This window comes from Lontra canadensis, unplaced genomic scaffold (genome assembly GCF_010015895.1).
Source record: "Lontra canadensis isolate GAN:19392208 unplaced genomic scaffold, GSC_riverotter_1.0 scaffold109, whole genome shotgun sequence".
Taxonomy (NCBI): Eukaryota; Metazoa; Chordata; class Mammalia; order Carnivora; family Mustelidae; genus Lontra; species Lontra canadensis.
This window is the reverse complement of record NW_022631103.1, coordinates 2,674,375-2,698,002: the sequence shown is the minus strand read 5'-3', so window position 1 is coordinate 2,698,002 and position 23,628 is coordinate 2,674,375. Positions and strand designations below refer to the sequence as shown.

General features: G+C 38.7%; 1 protein-coding gene and 1 pseudogene across 4 annotated transcripts in view; one reads left to right on the top strand and one right to left on the bottom strand.

The window, feature by feature from the left end:
- Positions 1-23,628, top strand: part of DAB1 (DAB adaptor protein 1) — a 784,414-nt gene that overhangs the window by 180,894 nt on the left and 579,892 nt on the right. For all 4 annotated transcript variants that reach the window (XM_032839738.1, XM_032839737.1, XM_032839734.1 and 1 more), the window contains exon 2: positions 19,015-19,088. The gene's annotated coding sequence lies outside the window, so the exon portion shown is untranslated. The remainder of the gene's footprint in view (positions 1-19,014; positions 19,089-23,628) is intronic.
- On the bottom strand, positions 185-2,419 carry LOC116856377 (annotated as a pseudogene).

Here is a 23,628-nt window from a genome sequence, read left to right as displayed (position 1 = left end):
TGTATATGTACATATATACTACACCTTTTTTTTTTTAGAACTGTATTATAATAGACTCTTGTACAAAGAAGAAACACCTATACAGAGCACCCAGATTCCCACGAAGATGGATCCTAGCCCTTCTTTTCCACACTGGGAAAAGAGAACAAGAAAAACGATTCCATCTTGTTCTTAACTGTTTTCACTATGCAGCCAGTTTTTCAAGTAGCATTTCTATTCCTTTGCTGGTGTTCTCTGTTTTTCTCCAATGTGGGAATCAGGCCTTTCAGTTCAGCCTTGACTTTGTTTGCAACTTCTTGATCAGAACTCTGGGGAGGGCTAGAAAGAATAATGGCTCCTTGGTTTTACACTAGCCTAGGACTTCATGTTCTTCAACCAACATACTCTGCAAGTGTTTCTGCAAAACAACATTCTCTTCCACTTCCCTTCATCTTTTTCTCTTGTTCTATTAACCACTTCAGAACTAGATCTCCTGCAGGTGTTTTATAACATAAAGCTCTCTGTCTCTGCCACCTGGATGTCACTCTCCCTCTGTCAAGCTGGCAACAGCATTCATGACAGGCTGAATGTCTCCAGTGGTGGCTCCCAGGAGGTCGGACACCAACACACATGTAGACTCATGTAGCACCACCTCTTGGGCTTGTCCTTGCAGGCAGCTTGACAAAACTGGAGAGATGGACTTGAAGAGCTCTGGTAGGCAGAACACTGGATCCTTCTTACTGTGTGTGTTTCCACCTCCTTTCAGCAGAACTTCAATAACTTCTTATACTGTATGTGCAGGATCCCTGGGGTTAAGTTAATACAATAGAACCATCCTTCCATATTTGTCATTTACTATGTTAAGCCAGAAATTAATAATTTCTGATATGATTATCTGCTTCACAAATTTGGTATCATCAGTATAATCAAATGCCGCCAGTAAGACCAAGTAAGAGTACTGGCCATTAGCCACCTTTTCAACATAAGTCTTGATTATTTTCACAGCCACTTTCCTGTCCTTCAGTGTGTTATGTCATAGACAGCGAATGGCCACTCTAGCGCCATCTTGTATGTGCCACATATATCACTGCTTCACAGATGGCTTCAATCTTTTTTTTTTAATTTAAAATCAATTTAATTCACATATAGCATATTATTAGTTTCAGAGGTAAAATTTAGTGATTCATCAGTTGCTTATAACACCCAGTGCTCATTATATCAGGTGCTCTCCTTAATGCCCATCACCCAGTTACCCCATCCCCTCACCCTCCTCCCCTCCAGCAACCCTTAGTTTGTTTCCTAGTTAAGAGTCTCTTATAGTTTGTCTCTGTCTATGAGTTCATCTTTATTTTTCCTTCCCTTCCCTATGTTCCTCTATTTTGTTTCTTAAATTCCACATACAAGTGAAATCATATGATATTTGTCTTTCTGATCTTAGCTTTGGGGGTGCATAGGTTTAAAAGTCCAAGAATATTCTATGCACCCATGGAACACTTAATCACAACTTCCTTTTGGGCCATTGGAGTGAGAATCTGCTTCATTTCATCTATGATAAACATAATTTTTCCTGGCTGTACCTCTAATATTTTGTTCAGAGTTGGGCAATTGGCTGACTTGTAAAATGTCCTCGCATAGAGCTCCTCCCTCAGCACCTTCCACTGCTCCAAGATGGCTTTGCCATTGTACGTACACTCCACAACGGCAGACGCTTCCGCATGCCAGATCATCTTCCGCACGTGGCCTTTAAAGCGTCTCATTATCTCTGCAATCTGTGGCTTACTCCCATACACGAGAAATTTCTTTGTATCTCTGGAATATTTACCTCTACTTAATTGGGCCAAATCATCTCACAGTTCTTCAAAAGCCTGTCTTTGCCGTTCTTCATTACCATACTGAATGTCATACTGGATCATACAAGTTGAATCATGCACAAATGCGATGGTTTTAATTTTCCCTTGAATCAACTTCTGCAAATCACTCATCACCTTCACCCTCTTTCCTTTGTCACAGTTTTTTCTTCTTAAGATCTCCCAAATCTGCTTTTCTGGAACAACAATGACCTAGTTGGTTTTATCACTCAGTTGCCTGTTTTGCTTTAGTTCTTTTTTTTTTTTTTTTTAAGTCACCCCATTTATGCTCTTGACTGTTGATTCATTACTCTTATGGACCACCTGGAATTATCTCTTCCTGTTGAATTTATTTGCCTGCTGGAATTTGTCCTTTGCTATTTTATCTTCTTGCTTATTTTTGAACTGTTTTACACCTTTTCTCCCAGGTTTTGTGGCATATTACTCAAAGTTATTTGATGTGATTTTAGGGCCACCCTCCTGGATAACTTTTCTTGGAAATGTCTTTGATGAACCAGAATCATTCTTTGCACCCTTTTCTGTGATCTTTTTTTTTTCCCCTTTGACTTCCATCATAGCAGTTTGCACATGTACACCACATCTTCTTTATCCATTCTTCTATTCATGGACACTTGGATTGCTTCTATAATTTGGCCTTTGTAAATAATACTGCAGTAAACACTGGGGTGCACATATCCTTTTGAATTAGTGTTTTTGTATTCTTTGGGTAAATACCCAGTAGTGCAAATACTGTATCATTGGATGGTTATATTTTTAACATTTTGAAGACTCTTCATAATGTTTCCTACATGGCTGCACCATGGCTGCATTCCCACCACTAGTGCACAAGAGTTCCTTTGTATCCACATCTTGCTAACACCTATTGTTTCTCACATTTTTTATTTTAGCCATTCTAACAGATGGTAGGTGATATCTCATTGTAGTTTTGATTTGCATTTCCCTGCTGATGAGTAATGTTGAGCATGTTTTCATGAGTCTCTTGGTCATCTAGATGTCTTCTTTGGAGTTATGTCTGTTCATGTCTTCTGCCCATTTTTAATTGGATTATTTATTTTTTGGGTGTTGAGTTGTATAAGTTCTTTATTTACTTTGGATACTAACTCTTCATCTGATACATTCTTTGCAAATATCTTCTCCCATTCGTAGGTTGTCTTTTAGTTTAGTTATTTCCTTTGCCGTGCAGAAGCTTTTTATTTTGATGTAGTCTGAATAGTTTCTTTGCTTTTATTTCCCTTGCCTAAAGAGATCTATCTAGAAAAATGTTGCTATGGCCAAAGTCAGAAATTCCTGCCTGTGCTCTCTACTAGGATTTTTGTAGTTTCAGGTCTCATATGTAAGTCTCTAATCCATTTTAAGTTTATTTTTGTATATGGTATAAGAAAGTGGTCCAGTTTTCATTCTTTAGCATGTAGCTGTCCAGTTTTCTCAACACCATGTGTTGAAGAGACTGTCTTTTTCCCATTGGATAGTCTTGCTTCTTTTGTCAAAGATTAATTGACTATGTAATTGTAGGTTCATTACTGGGTTTTCTATCCCGTTCCACTGATCTATGGGTCTATGTGTATGCCAGTACCATACTGTTTTAATTACTATAGCTTTTTAGTGTAAGTGGAAATCTAAAATTGTGATACCTCTTGTTTTGTTTTTCTTTTTCAAGATTGTTTTGGCTACTCAGTGTCCTTTGTGGTTCCATACAATTTTTAGGATTATTTGTTCCATTTCTGTGAAAAATACTTGGTATTTTGTTAGGGATTATTTTAAATCTGTAGATCACTTTTGGTGGTATGGACATTTTAATAGTATTTCTTCTCCCAGTCCATGAGCATGAAATATCTTTCCATTTGTTTATGTCATAGCTTTTATAGTTTTACACGGTTATATGAGTAACTATATACTATACTTGATTTTGTCCCTTGGCCACAAAGCATAAAATATTATTTGGCCCATTAAGAAAAGTTTTGCTGACCACTGGCTTAAATGACTAATATTAAATGTAGAATATATTTTTTAACAAAAGGCCAAAATTTAATAGATAGGATCTTATAAATATTTTCTTTGTGCCTAACACATGTCTGTAATTATCTTTATCCCTGAAAATATTCTTTCTTGTCCAGCCTACCTTTTACATTATGTACCAGATCAGGATTCAATGACAAGCCCTGTTTTCCTGTATTCTTTGCCTCCTTAGATATATATTTTCTCTTAGATCTTATGATAATTAAACAGTGGGAGTTTTATGCTCTTCCACCTTTTCTTTATCTTCCTGAAGTCACCCAACAGTTCTACTGATATAGTTTCTTGGCCTGAAAATAAGAACTTCCCTCTTTTCTAAGTGACCTAGCTCACACTTTTGTGTGGGAGCTACAATAACTGGACTGTAGATGATTGATTTATATCTATACATATGTAAAGAGACCTCAAACAACAATGACTTAAAGTAGAGCATATTTCTCTACCACACCTAATAGTCCTGGGAGAGTTGGCCAGAGCTGGGGTGATACTCTGCTCCATAAGGAGTTGCAGGGATCCAGGCTTTTTCCTGTATTGTTTCTCCATTCTTAAACAGGTTTCCCTTTAATGAGTGGCACAAGATGACTCACTACCACATTATATTCCAAACACTTGAATCAAAGATGATGAGAGCATCATACCTACCTTGCAATATTGTTGCAAAATTATAGATAAGTAATATACCTGAGCAAGTGCTACAGCTGTCTGTTATTACTAATACATATGTAATTGCAAAGGTTCTGGTGAACTGCCAATTATTTAACATGTGCTGAAGAAAAATAATTTCAGTGGAGTTGAATTGTGAATTAAATATAAAGACGCATTTTTTATCTTCTCCTTCGTTCTGGGAATATGATGACTATTACTACAACGAGCGTACTAGTATAGCTAAATTTGAGAGGAGTTTTGTTTTTGTTTTGTTATGAGCCGAAGATTGTCTTAAGGATTTCAATTCTAGTAAATTCTGAATTCCATGCATAACTCAGCAGCAAATTCTTAGAATCCCTGTACCTTTTCTCAGACTTTTTGCCTGTAGCCAAATCCTATTAAATGTATTTCCATGTCATGTTGTGCTTAAATAATGTGGCAGGACAGGGCCTTGACTTAGAGAATGACACCCTTCCTCCGAGGAGGCTTCTATCACAATCATCTCATACAGAAATCATATCTTGTATTCTGCCTCTGTGGAAATGGGAGATGTTGTTAAAAATTTATTTTTGCTGCAAGAAAATCTGGTTCTTGGTTTATTGTGTCAAACAGCTTCTAGTATATAGTGCTGGGCAGCTGTCCAGCTGTGAGGTTCACATAAATTAATTTAACCCTTGGGTATATTGTGAGGCCAATTAGAATGGTCCCTCCAGGTACAGTAGGGAGTTAAGAACACTTTTCATGAGGGAGGTCCAGATGATTTGATGATGCCCAAAGTCTTGTATGGAATATTTTCCAAATTTTGTAGCAAATACTCATGTAAAATATGTTTATGACAGCTTGAATAAATATTCATATGTAAATACATACATACATATACATATATATATAAATAGTGTGAAGGAAAATCATAATAATACCTAGCCGCATATCAGTTTGCAGAATGTGATGTGTATTTTCTGGAATAATCTGAAGCATTTGAATAAAATTGAATTAGATTCTGCCAATCAAAAACACCTCCTTTTCTCTCTTCTGATCTCCTTTTCTTAGCACTAATTCTACTGAGATAGAATTGGATTGGCTAAGTCTTGTGCATTGAATCCTTTGAAAGCACAAACATACGATAAAATCATGTGGATCTTTAATGTGCCTCCTGTGGTCCTTGGTCCCTCGCTTGAGAAACACTGAATTAAGGGTTCGGCACCATCATCCCTCTGGGTAATTACTAGAATAGTCACAAAAGCCAGCATAGAAATCCCATGGCTTTGCCCATTTGCAAAGTATTCATCCAGATGATTTATAATATGCATATGTCAATGTTTAGAATTATAATAGAATATAAAAGGAAAACTGTAAATTATCATATAGAGGTCTCCCACACCAAATAATAAGGCCAAAACACTCTCCAAGAATCTTTACACATGGAGTTTGAGAAGCACTGAATCAAATCCAATTTTGAAGTTGCTTATTTCAAGGTTAAATGGACCCTTTCTAGGATCTAGAATTTCCCCTCTTGAGTGTTAAATACCATTTTGCTTGATACAGGTTTATTAAGAGGTAATATCATCTGATGGTTCAGAGCACAGGCTTTGGGATAAGAAAGACTCAAGTCTGAGTTGTGTCTCCATCCTCTCCTTTGTTTTGAGAATGTTTTGGCCACACTGTCTCCTGCCACCTTTTCCTCTTAATATTTACTTAAACTACTTATAATTCTCTTTTAGACCTTAGCTCAAACCCATTTCAAAATGAACCCTTTCCTCAACGTACAGATAAGAAGTTGTCCCTGGTATAAGTACCTGTATTCTCTATTTGATAATAACAACTACAACAGCAACAATGACACAATAACAGTCAGCTTCTCCCTCTCCCTCTGTGATCTCTCGCTTTTGCTCTCTCTCAAGTAAATAAATAAAATCTTTTTAAAAAATAAAATAAAGTAAGAATTTCAAAGTTCAGTTCCTCAGTCCCACTGGGCATATTTCAAGTCTTCAATAATCTCATCTTGCTTGTGGCTACCATGTTGGATGGTACAAGCCTAGAGGCTAAGGAACTTACCAGAGGTCATTAAGACATCCATTCAGTAAATATTTACTAAGTATCTATTATAAGACAGGTGCTGTTCTAATTTCTAGAGACATCATCATAAACAAAACAGACCAAATCACTGCTCTGGTGAAGCTTTCATGACAGTAGGACCAGAAAGACAATAAACAAATAATTAACTAATAAACAATTTTGGGTGGTATTAAATACCATGAAGGAGAATAAAGCAGGTGGAGAAATGGAGGTAGACAGTGCTGTTGTGTATAACTTGCCCGGCTGTACACTGCCCAACTCCAAGGGGACACAGTTCACATCGTCTGTGATGTGAATGCCACTCCCCAGAGTTGTACGAAGCAGTAACCCCTGTGGGATGCGGGCAGAAATCTGATGTAGATGAATCAGGAAAGACCATCCAGTAATGGAAGATCATTTCCACACAGATATGAAGGCACTGAGGGAGCAAGCCCGGCAATATAAAAGAAGGACTTTCAATCAGAGAGAATAGCCAGAGCAAAAGCCCCACAGCAGGAAGAGTGCCTATCATGTTGGAAGGGAACCAGCTTAGGCAGTACATATTAAATGGGGGCACGCAGTCGGGGATGCGGTCGGAGCGGTAGCCAGAAGCTGGACCAAGGTAGGGATGTGTTGGCCATGATTAGGACTTTGACTTTTATATTGAGTACAGTGGGAAACAATAACTTGACCTCTCTCTTGCTCTCAATCAATTATCTTTTTTTCCCTTCATTTTATTTATTTGTTTTTTCATTAACTCATTTATTCATTTATTTGTTTATATAAGAACTAGCCTAGCTGCTTTGTTGAGACCAGATTGAAGGGAGATGGTAAGTTGCAGGAAGCCAGGGACCATACTATTGCAGTAATCAAGCTGGAAGATGGTGATAGTTTAGAGTAGGGTCAGAGCAGGAGGCATGGCAAAAGCTGGTTTTAGAGAGATGAGGTAGAAAAAGTGTTTGAAGTAGGAGCTCCAGAACTGGGATCACAATCCAGCAAGCCTTATTGCAGAAGCCCCCACTTACCAGTACACTACTCTGCAATGCGGTCTCCCCCACTAGAACGTTAAGATACAGAAGAGGTCATGGTCTTTCTTGCTCACCATTCTGTCCCGTTGCCCTGCACGGTGTGGGGCACTCAGTATGTATTTAATGAAAAATGAATCCTTACTGTGTAAATAAGGAAACTGAGTCCCAAGGAGGTTGGTGATGAATTAGTAACTAGTGGGGGTAGAATGCGTATGTACTGGTTGCACAAATGTTTTCTAAGTCTCAGTGACCAGTCTGCCCATCTCTGCCAGTTTCAGTTGTCCAGCCAGCAAGCATCCAAGCCAAGGCCCGTTTCTTAGGAAGCTCAGTGACTGGTCGCCACTTTTTCGTTCCTATACACATGGTACCAATTTGTTCCACAAATCGAAGTTAGTTGAAGAACAACAGTGAGCTGCATTATGCCTGCCTGCTTTGATATGCTGTTCTAATGCCTGTCTGTTCATTACCGTCACCCTCCTCCTTTCTTTCCCTAAGCACACATTTAAAAGATAAAGAAATATTATTTATCTTCCTATTTCCTTGCATGGTTTTCTGCAGCTGAATATGCTCCCTATAAAATTGATTTAAGATACCTACCCAACTTTAAATTGATTGCAAACTACCTTTAACTTCTATTGCTTTGTTTTTCTTCTAGCAACTTTCTTAACTTAGTTAAATGGGCAAGCACTCCTCTGGCTATGACTTCATTGAAGGCCAGCTCCTCTAGACTTTCCTAATGGCACAAGAAGATCAAAAGCTCTTCTATTTTTATCTCATACAGGGGGTTTTCACATTATAAAACCAACCCATACTCACTGAAGGGAGTTTGAAACACACACACACACACACACACGCAGTCACAAAGAAGGAAGAAAGGAAAAATCAAATTCTGTAACCCAAAGATAGTACCTTTAAAAAATTCTTGACATATTTTCTTGCCATCTCTTTCTGTATGTGAATGAGTGAATGTGTGTATGTGAGTGTGCACACATTTATTGTGAATCATGCTTTCTCACTTAACAAACCATTTACATTTTACTACGTAGCATTTTAAATAGTGCTTTAATAGCTATATGCTAGTTAGTAATGAAAATGTTGCTATCTCTCCCACTGATAGGCACTTTTCCCAATTATCCTGTCACAAATAATGCTACACTAAACAGTTTTGTTCATAATATAGATTCTGTATTTAGAGTGATTTCTAAATCATTCCCCAAAGTGGAATCTCTCCCAAATTCCCAAAAGTAGGATCATTTAGTCAGTCAAAAATAACATTATATTATAACATTTTAAATTTCTACCTATAATGTATGCAAACATCTATCTCCCTACTAGCATTAATTATTAAATGTCTGTCTTTTTGTCTCTTTTTGTATAACTATGCTAATGTTTTTCAAAGCCACCAAATTTTATTAATTTGCATATGTCTGATTGCTTCTAAACTTGAATATTTCCATCTACCTGTTTATTCATTGTATTAATTTTATTACTCATGTCCTTGTCTTATTAATCAAAGTAGTCTTCTTAGCAATTTGTTTAACTTCTGTAGAATAAACATATTGCATTTATCAAAAATTTCTAAACCAGATATGGTTTAACAGAATTTTTTTGTGTTTTTGTGTTTTCATGTTGTTTATGGCATGATTTTAATATACATTTAAGAGGATCAGTACCTTCTAAAATAAAAATAAATGAGGTGCCTGGGTCACTCAGTTGGTTAAGCATCCAGCTCTTGATATAGGCTCAGGTCATGATCTCAGGGTTCTAAGATCAAGCCCTGCATTGGGCTCCATGCTCAGCTAAGTCTGCCTAAAATTCTCCCTCTCCTTCTGCCCCTCTCCCTGCTTGCACTCAATCTCTCTCTCTCTCTCTCTATCTCTCTCTCCCTATTAAATAAATAAATAAATAAATAAATAAATAAATTTATAGTAGATATTTTAGGAAACACAAATAAGCAAGAATAAGAAAATAAAATTCCCCCACATGCTTATAATAATCATTCTTTACATTTGGGGCATTTTCTTCTGTCTTCTTATACACTTAAATACTTTTTACAAAAGTAGTCTCGTACACCCTACTGTCCTATTTTTTTCCACATTAAACTGTTAAAAATTTATTTTAAGGTCATGAATATTCTTCTTCATTATCATTTTAATGGCTTCATAGCATGACTAGATCAAAATTTATTCAGATCACTACTGTTGTCAAATCTCTTTATTTCTAATATTTCACTGTTATAAAGATACGTGGATATCTTTATGGCCAAATCTTTACACATACCCATAATTATTTAGGATGAATTTCCAAAGTGGGTCATAGGCTTAACCAAATTTTAAGGCTTTGTTATACATTGCCATATTGCTCTTCTGTTCATGGCATAGGATTTATTTTGTCTTAAAGTTGTAAATGCTTGCATAGTACTTGAAATAATTTAAAAGGAGCAATTTACCTAGCTATGCATGTATTGGGAAAGAAAGAGAAATATATCTACAATGTGCCAAGAGCCCAAATTTCTAGAGCAGATAGCTCACAATTTGTAAGTCTTAAAGTTAGTTGAATACATCATGTATGGTTCCTTTCCTATAGATACTAGAGAAAATTTAGTTTTACAAAAATCAACTTTTTGCTTTGTCTCCATCAATTTGTCTTTGCTCTCACAAAACCACAGTTTCCAGATTAACTAAAGATGTGGAGGCACTGACTCAGGGGCTTAATAGTAGATCTACCAAATGCTTACATGTGCCAAGCCCTTGCTGACATCCATTCTTTCATTTAGTCCCAGAACAGCCTCATTTTTTGGAAGAGGGAACAGAGCTTCAGAATGGTCGAGGGGCTTCTTCTAATTCACACAGAAGTTGCTGACTGATAAGTCTCTCGCTTGGGAGGAGTACAGTTTTCACTACTCTGTGTTGCCTCTTCGTGGACTCTAATACTTCACGGATTTTACTCCCCCCACATCCTATCAACTTACACTTGCATTTACATTTATATTAAAAATTGACCTTTGAGAATTGCACACAAGTTCTGGTTCCAGCCTTTGCTCTCTCTCTCTCAGTTCTTGTTTATTTTAATTAGCCATTTAAAATTGTACATAGCGCCCCAACAAAGGAGAATTTCATATTAATGAGGATTAATCACATGTATACAATAAAATAATATAAATTAACCCCAGCAGCGATTGCTTATATATTCTGAGATATGTCTTAATATGCTTTTTATTCAACAATGAATAATGGGTTGTGGTTTCTAAAAACCATATGGTAGAAAATATTGGGAGGGAAAGATATTTGACTCTCATTACCATAGATAATTTAAAATATGTAATTAACAAAGTCGGGTATCATACAGTGTAGTGAGATCAGAAAAAAATGAGTCGTAAATGTTCAGGTTACTGATGTTTAGTAGAAAAAAATGATGATCTGAGGTCAAACATCCTTTGCATTCCATTTTGACCTCTTAATAGCATGAGCCTTTGGACAAGTCCCTCTTCTTTCTGAGAGTCTATTTAAAGATATAATGATATTTTCTTTGGATACTTAGGAGAGTTGAATTCAGTATCAAATATGACAGTCTAAATAGCAGAGTGATGTTACAATATTGGCAGAGGAAAAACAGAGTTTGGAATGTCAATATAATGATCAAGAATGACTAGGCCCACCACCCATGGTGTCTCTTAAAAGTCCGGTGAGTTGTTAGGCAGTGAGCAACCTGTCCTGGGGTCCCAATAAGAGACTGGGGAGTCAAATAGGGTTCAGTAAAAAAGTTTTTGTCTGGGAAGTAGGAGACCTCATTTGGTCTTTTCTGTGTGGATTTGGCCACATTTTATTCTATGAGCTTAAGTTTCTTGAGGTGGATGTATAAATATCCTTAGCATAGTTTTTTGGTTTTGTTTTGTTGTTTTGGTCTATAAGAGGTTCTCAGTGAATGCAAGCTCTCCCCCTTTCTCCCTTTATTTATAAGGAGAATGTTAGGGTAAACGTTATCTAAGTTCCCTCCAAGTTCTCAAGTCCATATTACAATGGGTTCTTATTTCATTTTCGTTATGCATTCTTGATTGACTCAGTTCAGAATAACCCAGGTCTTTTCACTTGATTCCCATAATCATAAAATGTCATAGCTGGAATAAACCTCAGAAACCGTCCAACCCCTTATTTTACTCCCAAGTAAACGAGCTCATTAGTGGGGGTTGGCAGGAATGGACTTGGTCAAGGTCATGCCATAGGTGGGGCCAGAGTAGAGAACACCATCCAGGTTTTCTGACCCACCCCAACGCTCTCCACCCACACTTTCCCCTACTTCCAGCTCCCGCTGGTATGTTCCTGCCTGCAAGGCAGCGTGATTTGCCTATCTTGTGTTAACGTTATTCTAGCATGTAATGTCTGTGTTTAAGGCAATGACCTGAGAAATACTTTTATTTCCAGTGATGCACTTTTTTGCAGGGTTTATTAATTTTATTTATGTATTTGATCTCTCAGATGAAATAACCCACTAATTAGTGGGACAATTTACTGGTGCTCTCTGCCAAGGGTGCTTTACAACGTCGGAGCAATCTTGTCCCACTGTGGTGTCAGCATATCCACTTTCTGCCCTGCTGCCCTTCACTGTAGCCATCAGACACACATGGCCGTCAGCCCCAGGCTGGGGACTGGTGTCTCCAGGGACATGCGGAGATGTCAGGTCATAAGGCAAAGGAACTTTCACACAGAAGCCTCCCCAGAACTTATTCCAGAGACAGGTTGCTTTAGTGGGCCAAAAGGGGTGAGTGTGGACTTCCCAGAGAGCAGAGCCAGTGGATTACCTGAACTGCTCAGAATGTGAATTTCTAGAGAATGGGGGAAAGCAATGTGTGCAACAGTGTTGCAAGTCGCAGTTGAGAAGGCCCATAGTCCATCAAGACCAAGAGTAAATAAAGCAAGGAGCCAGACAGGAAAACTGATACAGACAATAGCCACAGAACATTGTAAGATGCAGGCAAGGGTGGGAGCGATGCCAGAAGACCCAGAGTCATTGGAACAAATAGGACAAGATAGTACCAAAGGGTTTTTTTTTTTGGGGGGGGGGGGGGGGGTTTGGTTTTTCAACTGGCTTTAATGTGAAGTGCATGGACATCCTTCTCCAACAGCCCCCATCTGTGCTCTCTCAACAGCCAATACTTTCTCATCTGAGAATAAGTCATAGTCTCTTGTCATTATTTCCTTGTCTGTCCCCATCTGACTGCACACACCATTATATCACCAGAGCCTAGAACCCAGGTATGAAATATAACATAGTTAGTAAACATTTGTTGAATGAAAGAATGAATGGATGAGTGGATAAATGAATAGGTGAGTCAATCTGTCAGAGCTGCTGGGTATCAAAGACCTATGAGCTATATTCATCTGTTGTCTTTGATGTAATAAGCAGAACCCAACGAGAGATCATCATTTTCAATTATTTATATTTACTATAGAATTACTTAATATAGCAAAGAAGCATCCAACATAAAAATATGTATCCTCTCTTGACTAAACCTTCCTTCTTATTAATGCTTAATTACATCACAGGCACCCCAGAAACAGTTTCATCTGGAGTAGAGGTAAAAGGTCACAGTACCCTAAACATTTAGGTGGTATCTCTGCTGGCCCACTAGTTGCCTTGTGAGTATGGATGCTGCTACTACATCGACACTGTGGACTGCATCTAGCATGAGGGTTCTTGTCAGAACAGCTTCTAAAACTCTATCCAGAGACTGGCTGGAAATCTAGGAATAAGGAGGGTAAGTGGGACCCTATAGTGGGAGTTACAAAAGCTCAGGATCCTCTCACTCTGTAGTGGGAACTCCTTTACTGTGATTGGCCGCCTTAAGGGTGTTACCTTTGCTATGATTGGCTGTATGCAAATTAGCAGACCCTAGCATGTCCGTTCATCCTAGATATAATTACTGTATCTATCTCTGCTACCTTGATTCAACTGCTGTAGAGTTTTGGGGGACTGTGCAGATGAGGTGACCCTAACTTGTTGATGCTGTTTACATGTGACAGATCTCACTGAGACACAAGCAGTTCTCATGTGTTGGTGATGATGAAGTGCTGAGGCCACAACTGGGACTTGTGGTCCTAATTTATGTACTTACCTTCTCTATGCTCAGAGAGCCGGGGGTTCTAGACCCACACAGATACCAGGACATGGGCACGCCTTAGAGATCTTTGGCAAATACCTAGAATTATTTGTATAACAATTCTAATGATAAGGCCTGCCATTCATCCCATGCCTACCACATAGCAGCTACTCTCCTAAGGTCTTTCCATACAGTACTTAATGATCATAGCAAGCCAGCACTTAGGTTTTCTTATCCCATTTAAAGTGAGGAGAGTCAAGTTCAGAAAGATGAAATAACTTGTCCAGAGTCACACAGGGCCAATTGGGTCTATCAGAAAACATACTAAGTTTCACACAGTAGTGGTATTAACTGACAAAGATGGAGAAACTGTCAAAAAAAAAAAAAAAGGCCAAATGAAATTGAAAAAGCAACTATCCATTGACTTTCAGGAATTGAGGAAGGTAGCAAAGATAGTGCATATTCTGTAAAATAGTGGTGTTTTTCTGGAAGCTGTGTTTGGGAGCTCTGGGCTTATTCCCAAGTCTCCAAAAGCAGAAAGTTTTCCAAGCTTCCATACTGTCCAGCTGACAAACCGTAGTCTCATTCTGGTCAAGGACCAGGCAGAATGCGTGTGGGTCCATACTGTTCCTTCCAGGTGACTAAAATAGACTTTCCTATGTAGTCAAGACTGTCAAGGACAAGTTGCAGTTTTACACAGTATTCCTCAGGGGTAGAGATTCTTCACCAAAAGTTGTAAACTATTGCTAGATCTAACCATGAGTATTTTTTATTTTTTTCTGCAAAGTCTAGATGTCTGATAATATATTTAAAAGAAGTAGGGTTTTTTTCTTGTTATTGTTCCTTTAGATTTTTCAGTTTATGTATTAAATCAGGTATTAACACACGCTGGAAGGTCTTTCCCTAATTCCGTGTTTCTTCACGGCACTTACCACCTGTCATACTTTATTGCTTTGTTTAGTGTCTGTCTCTGTCTCCTGAAATGTAAGCTCATGAGGGCAGGGATATCTGTTTAGTTTGTTATTAAATCTCCAATGATCAAAGCAGTATTTGGTACAATTAGGGTCTCAGCAAATATTTATGAATAATAATGAATGGATATATATATCCATTATATATGTATATGTGTGTGTGTATATATCCATTATATATATGTATATATGTACATATATATATAGGTATATATATATATGGATGGCTGGGCAAATGGACAGATGCATCACAGTTGACAAGGGCCCATACCAATTTTAGGATTTCGATAAATGTCACCTTCTGAGTTAAGTCTTCCCCTAACTACCTTGTTTGAACTTGAGGTCCCACCTCAGCCCTCTTTCGGACCCCCTCTGCTTCTACTTTGTCCATGAAACGTATGACCATATAAAACACTAGACATTCTGCTTCTCTTTGCTTAGGGTGCGTGGTCTCCATCCTCTAACGACTCAATAGAAAAACATGGGCATATATAAAAGCAGCAGAAGAAACCTAATAGAAAAATATAAATTAAAAACAATGCAAGAATGTTCAATCTCCACTAGTAATTAGAGAAATCCATGCTAAAATATAAGGCATTTTATATCCATCATTTTGGAAAAATTTAAAAGTCTGGCAATAGCAAATGTTGGTGATGCTATGAACTCATGCTGGATTTGTATGAAGTGCTACTGCCACTTTGTAGAGCCACGTGTTACATCTGAGAACTCTGAAGATGCCTACACCACAGAGAAATCTCACGTATATGCGTCCAGTAACTTTAACAATGTCCGCTGCAGCATTACTCCTTTTTACACATCTTGGAAACAGCCCAAGTGTTCATCCCTATGAATAAGTCAGAATATAAACATATAAAATACTATCTAAATGTTAAAATGAAAAAATTTAAGCCACTTCTATCAAAGCGGCAAAATCTTTAAAGCATATTTAAGAAAATAAACAAGGTTCAAATGGATGTCCACAGTGGGAAAGCATTTAAACAAAGTTTTAAAACATGCAAAACACTGCTAAATGTTTTTTTGTGGATGCAAGCATGTATTAGAAGCAGGAAAACATACATGGAAATTTAGGCCTGAGTTATTTTTGTGGGATTAGGAAGGAATTCATGGGATAACTTGCTTATATTTATAGTGTTTATTTTTAAAAGAAAATATCTGAAGCAAATATGACTGAATGGCAATATCTCATAAGGCTGAGTGACTGTACGTAAGTTTTGGTTATAATTATGTCTATACTCAACTTCATGCTTGAAATAGTTAATAAGAAAAGAAATAGGAGGGTACTTAAGTGTGACTGGCAGGGAATAAAGTTCAAGCCATAGCATATCAAATAATACAGTATGACATCGCAAAATTGCAAACTGAATTTTGTCGCTAATCACGACTGGATGCAAACCCAGATTCAGTACCTTCTTTTCATAACACTTCATGAGATTAGGCTTTGGAACCTGATGTTTGAGGTTTGAATATTGACTCTCGTACTTAATAACTATTTAAAATTAGGCATCAGTTTTCACATCTTCAAAGTGGAAAAATAAGATAAAATAGAGGAAATCTTCCCAGACTTGGAGATAAACCATGAGAGATTCTTAACTCCAGGAAACAAACTGAGGGTTGTTGGAGGGGAGGTGGGAGGGAGAATAGGGTAATTGGGTAATGGGCATTAAAGAAGGCACGTGATATGATGAGCACTGGGTGTTATCTGCAACTGACCAATTACTGAACTCTACATCTGAAACTAACTATGTACTATTGTATGTTGGCTAATTGAATTTAAAGTTTTAAAATATAGAGGAAATCAACAAAACCAAGAGTTGGCCTTCAAAAAGATCAACAAAACTTGCAAACTTCTAGCTAGATTGATTAAGAAAAAAGAGAAGACTCAAATAACCAAAATCAGAAATGAAAGAGGGGACAGTACTACCAACATTAGAGAAATAAAAACAATTATAAAGCAGAAAAATAGTACCTCCTCATAACAACTATTCTGAAGATGAAATGAGGTCATTATCTGTGTGGTGTTCAACATACGCCAAGGCACATAATAAGACAGAAAGCTGGTCTATATTATGAGCTCCAGTTTCTGATGTAAACAAGCATGAGCTTGAGGTCTATTTTGAAAGCCATGCTTTCTTTCGATTTATTTGTTTCGGATAATAATCCTACCAGGTTGGTGTTGTTATTATCCCATTTTATATGTAAGAAAACTAAGCCTGACAAAGGTCAAATAACTTGCCCAAGATTTTCCATCTCTTAAAAGAGAGATGAGATTCAAACCAGATCCACCTCCAGAAAAATATAACTGTAACTTAATATCCTGGGTCTATTTTACTAGTTTTATGAGAAAGCTAAGTTGAATTTGTAATCTATCTACAGTAATCTATTCTTTAGCTTTTCTTTTCTTTGAATAGGGAGTCAACCAGCCATTGCTGATTAAAACTAATAAGAAGTATCTACTTGAAGTATGTACATGTAAGCCCAAACATGTAAAATATCTGCCATAATGGGATGTTATTACTAGATAAATACCCTGCCTTAAGCAGAACCTTGGTCTTGGAATATGTTGAAAGATCAGTAGGCTGTGATATTCCATTATGTTGAGTTTCTCTCTCCCCCTCTTTTTTTTTTTTTTTTAACCATAGGCTCTTTTTCTTTTTTTCTTTTTTTTTTTTTTTAGTTTCACTGTCTTCCCTTGAAAAATGATTATCTTATCTCTCTGCTTTCCATCTTCTTCTATCTTCTGTGAATCCAAATGGAACTTAACTTTTATTGTCACCAATTATTTTGAATGAACACTTTTCTTAATGTAATTTTCATCAAGTCAGTTCCATTTATTAAGTCTTCATTCATTCATTCATCATTCATTCATTCTTTTATGCAGCAAACGTTAAGTGCTGACCATGAACTCATCTCTGGGCTACATTCCTAGGAAATAAGGGTTACTAAGACTAGAGAGAGCCAGAGGTAGAAATGGCAATCCCAGTACAGTGTGACCTGCAGATTGGAATTGGTGCTGGAGAGCATGGAGTCCCCCATTTAATAGGGGGATGCAGGAGAAGTGACACAGAAATGGCAATGTTGCACCTGAAACTTCTATCTGTACATTTATTTACTGTATAGAAAATAATGCATGATCTTTGTAGAAAACTTGGAAAGCATAAAAACAAGAGAAAGATAACCTATAGTCACTGTTAAACAGCTGGTATATTTTTTAAGACCAATTTCTACATGGATGCATTCAAATTTAGTAATTTTATTATATTACACATATTTTCTCAGATCCTGAAAATTATAAAAATTATTTTTATACATGTATAATATTCTTCCATGTAGAAATACTAACATTCACTTTATCATTCCCATATCAGTTGTTTCCCTCTTACGAATAACATTGTGTTGATAATCTCTGTGCATAAATATTGGCCTGCATAAATGATTATTTCCTTGAGAAGGAATCCTGAAGGTGAATTACAGATTAAAGGGTATGATCGCTTTTAAGACTTGACATTTTCTCCAGTACCCTCTTCTTTACTGATCTCAAGGCAAGAGCCCAAGCCTTTAAGGGAGTCAGATGAATTACAAATTGGAGAAGTTCTTTAAAAATTCCTACACACAGGGGGGCGCCTGGGTGGCTCAGTGGGTTAAGCCTCTGCCTTCGGCTCAGATCATGATCTCAGGGTCCTGGGATGGAGCCCTGCATCCAGCTCTCTGCTGAGCAGGGAGTCTGCTTCCCCCTTCCCCTCTACCTGCCTCTCTGCCTACTTGTGATCCCTCTCTCTCTCTCTGTCAAATAAATAAATACAGTCTTTAAAAAGTTCCTACACACAGGGCGACAGTGTGGCTCAGTCGGTTGACCGGCTACCTTCAGCTCAGGTTATTATCGCAGAGTCCCAGGATCGAGCCCAGCATCGGGTTCCCTGCTCAGCAGGGAGTCTGCTTCTCCCTCTGGCCCTCCCCCTTCTCGTGCTCTCTCTCTCTCTCTCAAATAAATAAAAAGAAAATATTTTTTAAAATTCCTACACACTTATGTGTATGTGTAGATATGCATGTGAGTGTATACACACATGTTCCTGAGGAAGAGATACCCACAGACACACACATATATCCTGATCCTTTGAGAGGCATTCTGTACCCCTCTCTTGCGGAGCACTTAAAATGGGCTGTCTTTGTTGATTTCCTTTGTCAGTGGTGGTGCCTTTGTTTTACCCACCTTTGTATATCCAGTGCCTGGTATGTGGTAAGCAGTTAGTAAATGCTTCTTGAATGAAAGGGGGGGAAGGAAAACAAGCACATTAAATAATTGTTTACTTTCTTAAACATCTTGTTTTATTCGTTTTCAGCATCCAGCAAGACATGGTGGTGAACCCTAGCTGTAAGTCTTCATGATTGAGCGACTCTTTTGCACAACACAAAGGTAAATATTTGAGGCTGGTCGACTTGCTGGTTAGTAGGAAAATCTTCCTCTCTGGGAAGACGACTCACAGATGTCTCTGAGTCCAATGATGGCTTTTGTGCTTTGTGTTCCTCCTTAAAACCCCCTGGAGTGTTCATGGAGCCTTTGGGAGTAGCTGCTTAGGATGGCTCTTCTCCTGCCTACTTTGTGTTTGCAGTTAGAGAAAGGGAATACTGACTCCCTTTCTTCTTTTCTTTAAGCACCTAGTAAGCGTCATTAGGAGTTTCAAGTTTTCCTGTCTGGATTTTCTGGCTCTCCCAGTAGGTGGTCTCAAATTGGTTTGATTTTAAACACAACTGTATCAGCTCTCCTCAAATGCCCTCTGTTTTAATATATTTACCAACAGAAGGAACCGTTCTCAGTTGTTGAAACTGAAGTCAAACCATGTAAGATAAATGTTTCTACGTAGAAAACAGACTTGGAGATTTACAAGCTTAAGGAACAAGTATTATTATTTTGAGGTCCTAAACTTTTAAATGATGGCGACACTGAAATCTCTACTTCATACCGGGAGCCAAGAAGGCACAATTGAAAATGCCTATTCCTTTGACAAATTAGAAGCATTCATTGCAGTATCTATTTCTTGTTTACCAGGGATAATGCTGAATGAGTCACAGACTGGGTAGATTGATGTCCCTTCTGACCACTTTTAATTAGCACTGCCTATTAGGATGAACAGAGTGTTGCTTTCCTGCCATAGATTACCCCCCAGCCCCCCTTAAATAGAACAGAAATCTTATTCTCCACAAGGTAATATTCATCTCTTCTCCAACCAGACAAGCATAGAAAATTAAACAATGGTCTGTTAAAAAGCCCAGATAATGTATTTATCATTTCCAGTTTATGTGAGTTTCCAAGGCAAATAGGAGTGGGAGCTATTCGTTATGGGACCTTGGGGAACAACGGGACTCGGGAGGGAGCTGGGAGGCAGGGGGATCTGAGACTTGTAAAAATTCATTAAAAATATGAGGTGCTATTGGAGACAGAGGAAATTAATTACTCTCCGGGACTCAAATGTCACTACTCATTTAAGTGACCCGGCAAGGAGGATGAGAAACCTGTTCTGCCAGGGTTTCTGTAGTGGAGAAGGCTGGGAGCTGGGATTCCTCAGCTGTCAATTTTTGCATTTCCTTGGTGACTTATTGACATGTTAACCTGGCTTGCGCCCTAGCCTCCTCTAATGAGTAGAGTTAAATGAGAAATAGGGGCTGGGATGGGGGGGCACTCTCCCCTGTAGTTGGCCAGGTTATGCAGACCAGCTCACCAGGCACGTAAGCAGCCGCGGACCTGAGGGAAGCCTGTAATTTACCGCAATGGAGAGAAGAGGCTGGTCATTTGCAGCTGGACAGAGTTTGGTCTTTTATTATTGCTTTTCCATCCACAAAGCTATTCTCTGAGGTGGAGTGAATTTGGAAAGACAAATTAAGGTTTTCTACCTAAGGAGGACCGGGGAGCAATAGCTTCTGAAAACAGTCATCTTTTCTAGATTGCCTGTGTAATAAGTCTCTCTAATGCATTCTGCCTATAGACAGAGGTTGAAAATATATAGATATGTGATGACTTAAAAGTTTAAAATCAGTAAACACTCGGAATAATGGAGTAAAAGCTTTCTCAGATGTGCGCCTTACCTAGACTGGGAATTCAAGATTTTATTCTTGAACTCTGCTACTAACCAGCTGTGAGAGGTAGCACAAGCCATCATAATGCTCCAAGCCTCTGTTGTATTATTTGTACAACGGGAACAATACTATCCATCTTCTGTGATCGTTAAGGACCGTGTATCCAAAAGAGCTTTGAAGGGTGGAAATACATAGGTGGGCAGTGGCCATATCACCTATTGGTATGTTTTGTTGTTTTAAAAGTCTTGCATTTTAAACACTGGTGCTGCTCAGTGATCTCTGTTCCTGTGTGGGTCAAAGTTGAAGGGCTCTGCAGGATTCTTTCTGGCTTGTTCCTGTGGGGAGGGTGAATCAATAGGCCAAAGAAGAAAGCACTGCTTTGGGAAAAAAAATGTTCACACGGTGTTAAAAAAAAAAAAAAAAAAAAAAAAAAGTGAAGCATCCTTTGGAGGGAGTTGGAGGTCTGGATGTTCACCTCCGAGAGTGGTCCTAAGTACCATGTCTCCAATTCAAGAAAGTCCTGTCCCAAGGTGCTTGTAATGTCATTAATAGAAATGTGGGAAAGTGCAGGATATAGACCTTCTGCTCAAGGAGCTCAGAGAGGTAAACAGGGATGGGGCAGACCAGGCAGAAATCCGGAAGAGCAATGCTGGGGTCAGTGCCGAGAGGGAGAGTGTCTCAGAAGATGAGCAGCCCTGTGCTGGGAGAGCAGGGGTTGGAGGCTGGGCATTGTGCAAAGCAGCTGCTCCCAGCCACAAGGAACCAGAGCCGCCCAGCTGCACATTGCAGATGCTGGTTTGAGAGCAGCACACTCGGCAACCTGAGTTTTGCACCCCGGCATGCCCTCAGTGATTTTCCAAGGCTTCTGTGCTGTTGTTGTCTCCTGGAAGTGGACTTGAGGGACTGCCTGCCTATTCTCATTAGCCAGCCCTGTAGTGACCTATCCAGAGCATGCACAGAAGACATCCCCAGGGACCCAACTCTGAATAATTGCTACAACTACTGTCCCCATTCCTGTGTGTTGTTTGGAGCTTTTATGTCACTTACCTTTTAAAATTGCTTGAAAGCTACCAATTGACGTAACTGAGCTATTGGCTCGCTATTTATTGTGTTAACGACATGTGTCCATTTGAATTCATTTCTAGCCATCATGTCATCATAGTGAGATACTAATAAGACAGGAAAATTTTTTTCACACCAGTGTTCCTCCCTTTTACCTTCCTTTGTGAATTCATCTCTTTGGTGCCTCCTATTTGCCCCCTTGTTTGTTTTATTTTCTCAGATTCTATTTACACTTCTACCTTCCCTCTTCTGATAAAATCACACATCCTTCAACTCAGTTGGACATAGGAGATCCTTGATATGGGCGAGGGGGTGGTTCAGTTGTAAAAACTTGGAACATTTTCTTAACCACATGGCAGATTTCTATATCTGGTATTTTTGCTGGTGGTCATGTTGCTGGTGGTCATGTTTGCTGAATGTCTTAGATTGGAATTCTCTGTTCTAACACATAATGGCTGTCGAACATCAAGCAAATCCATTTCTTTAGGCTTGAATTTTCACATTAGTAAAATTACAGTAAATTATAGTAATAATACTTTTCATACAAGATTGTTAAAAGAATTTAATGAGAAAGTGAATGAGAGAGAGTCTGGCACATTATAGATTACCAGTGAATGTTAGCTGCCATTGCTTATAATAACATATAAGGAGATATATATATATATATATATATATATATATATCCTCGAAATGTAAGAAGCAGATGTGTTGATCATTGGCAACAAGGAAGGGAGACGCTGGAAAAACACCCTCCCATTCTTTGGCTGGGCTTAGAACATGGAAATCCCTAGTGATGTAGGCACTGAAAGCAGCCAAGTGTGTGGGTGCACAGGAAGTCTTCCCCGGCCAGACAGAGACCTGGGTACTGAACACTGAGCTTCTGCTGGGCACCTTGAGAGCATGTAAGTCAACCCCGCCTCAGATACAATATTCCTTCCAGATAGTACGGCGGTTTGTAATATGCCAGCATGTCTCCATTGAATTGCCTCACTCAGAATTCAGTTTCCTTTATGTTTCCAATTAGGGTGGAACATGGGGGAGGTTCTTCGGAGACTGGAGGATAGAAGGGAACCGCAGCCACTCTGCAGTACACATGTTGTTGCTGACCTGCTGACTCCCCTGGTCGGCACAAAGCTGCATCTGGGTCCATGGCTGCTCTCTGTTTCCTCTAATCCTTCTCCAGCTTCTCCAACTCCTCATCCAGAAGTGTGTTCAGCTCCTTGAGAAAAGGCCCCAGCTGCAGCAGCTCACCCACACTGGCAAGCTGGGAAGCCGTGAAAGTCAAGGTTGCAGTTAGTTTTCATGGAGTCTCAGCGCGTGCTTATGGGTACCTGGTTGCTCCTGCTTCTCCCCATTATTTATGTCCATCTTTCCTTCCTAACAGCCTTCCCAGTGGACTTCAAGTTCCAGCATCAGACATGATTCAACAGACACACAGACCACTTAACCAGATCCCACAATTGCTTAAGGTCAAATTCCTCTTCAAGTAAATAATACATACATATTTATTTTTTATATGTGTGTGTGTGTGTGTATAGCATTTATTTATCAGAGGGACAGGAACAGAAGCAAGCACTAGAAGATTCTATACAGGTTTGGATATGTGTGTATATCTGCCAGGGTTTGTTTCTGCCTCCGTGGTTGATCTCTACCTGATACAGCAGCTCATAAGCTTTTCATAATGGAAAACTCTTCACTCCACAAAGCAGTCCATTCCTGTCCTACGTCCCAGCCACCATTCCTCTCTCTGTGATATGACACACACAAAAAAATTTAAATCTGTAAGCCAAAATATTGTTTTTTAGCCCAGGATGTATCTC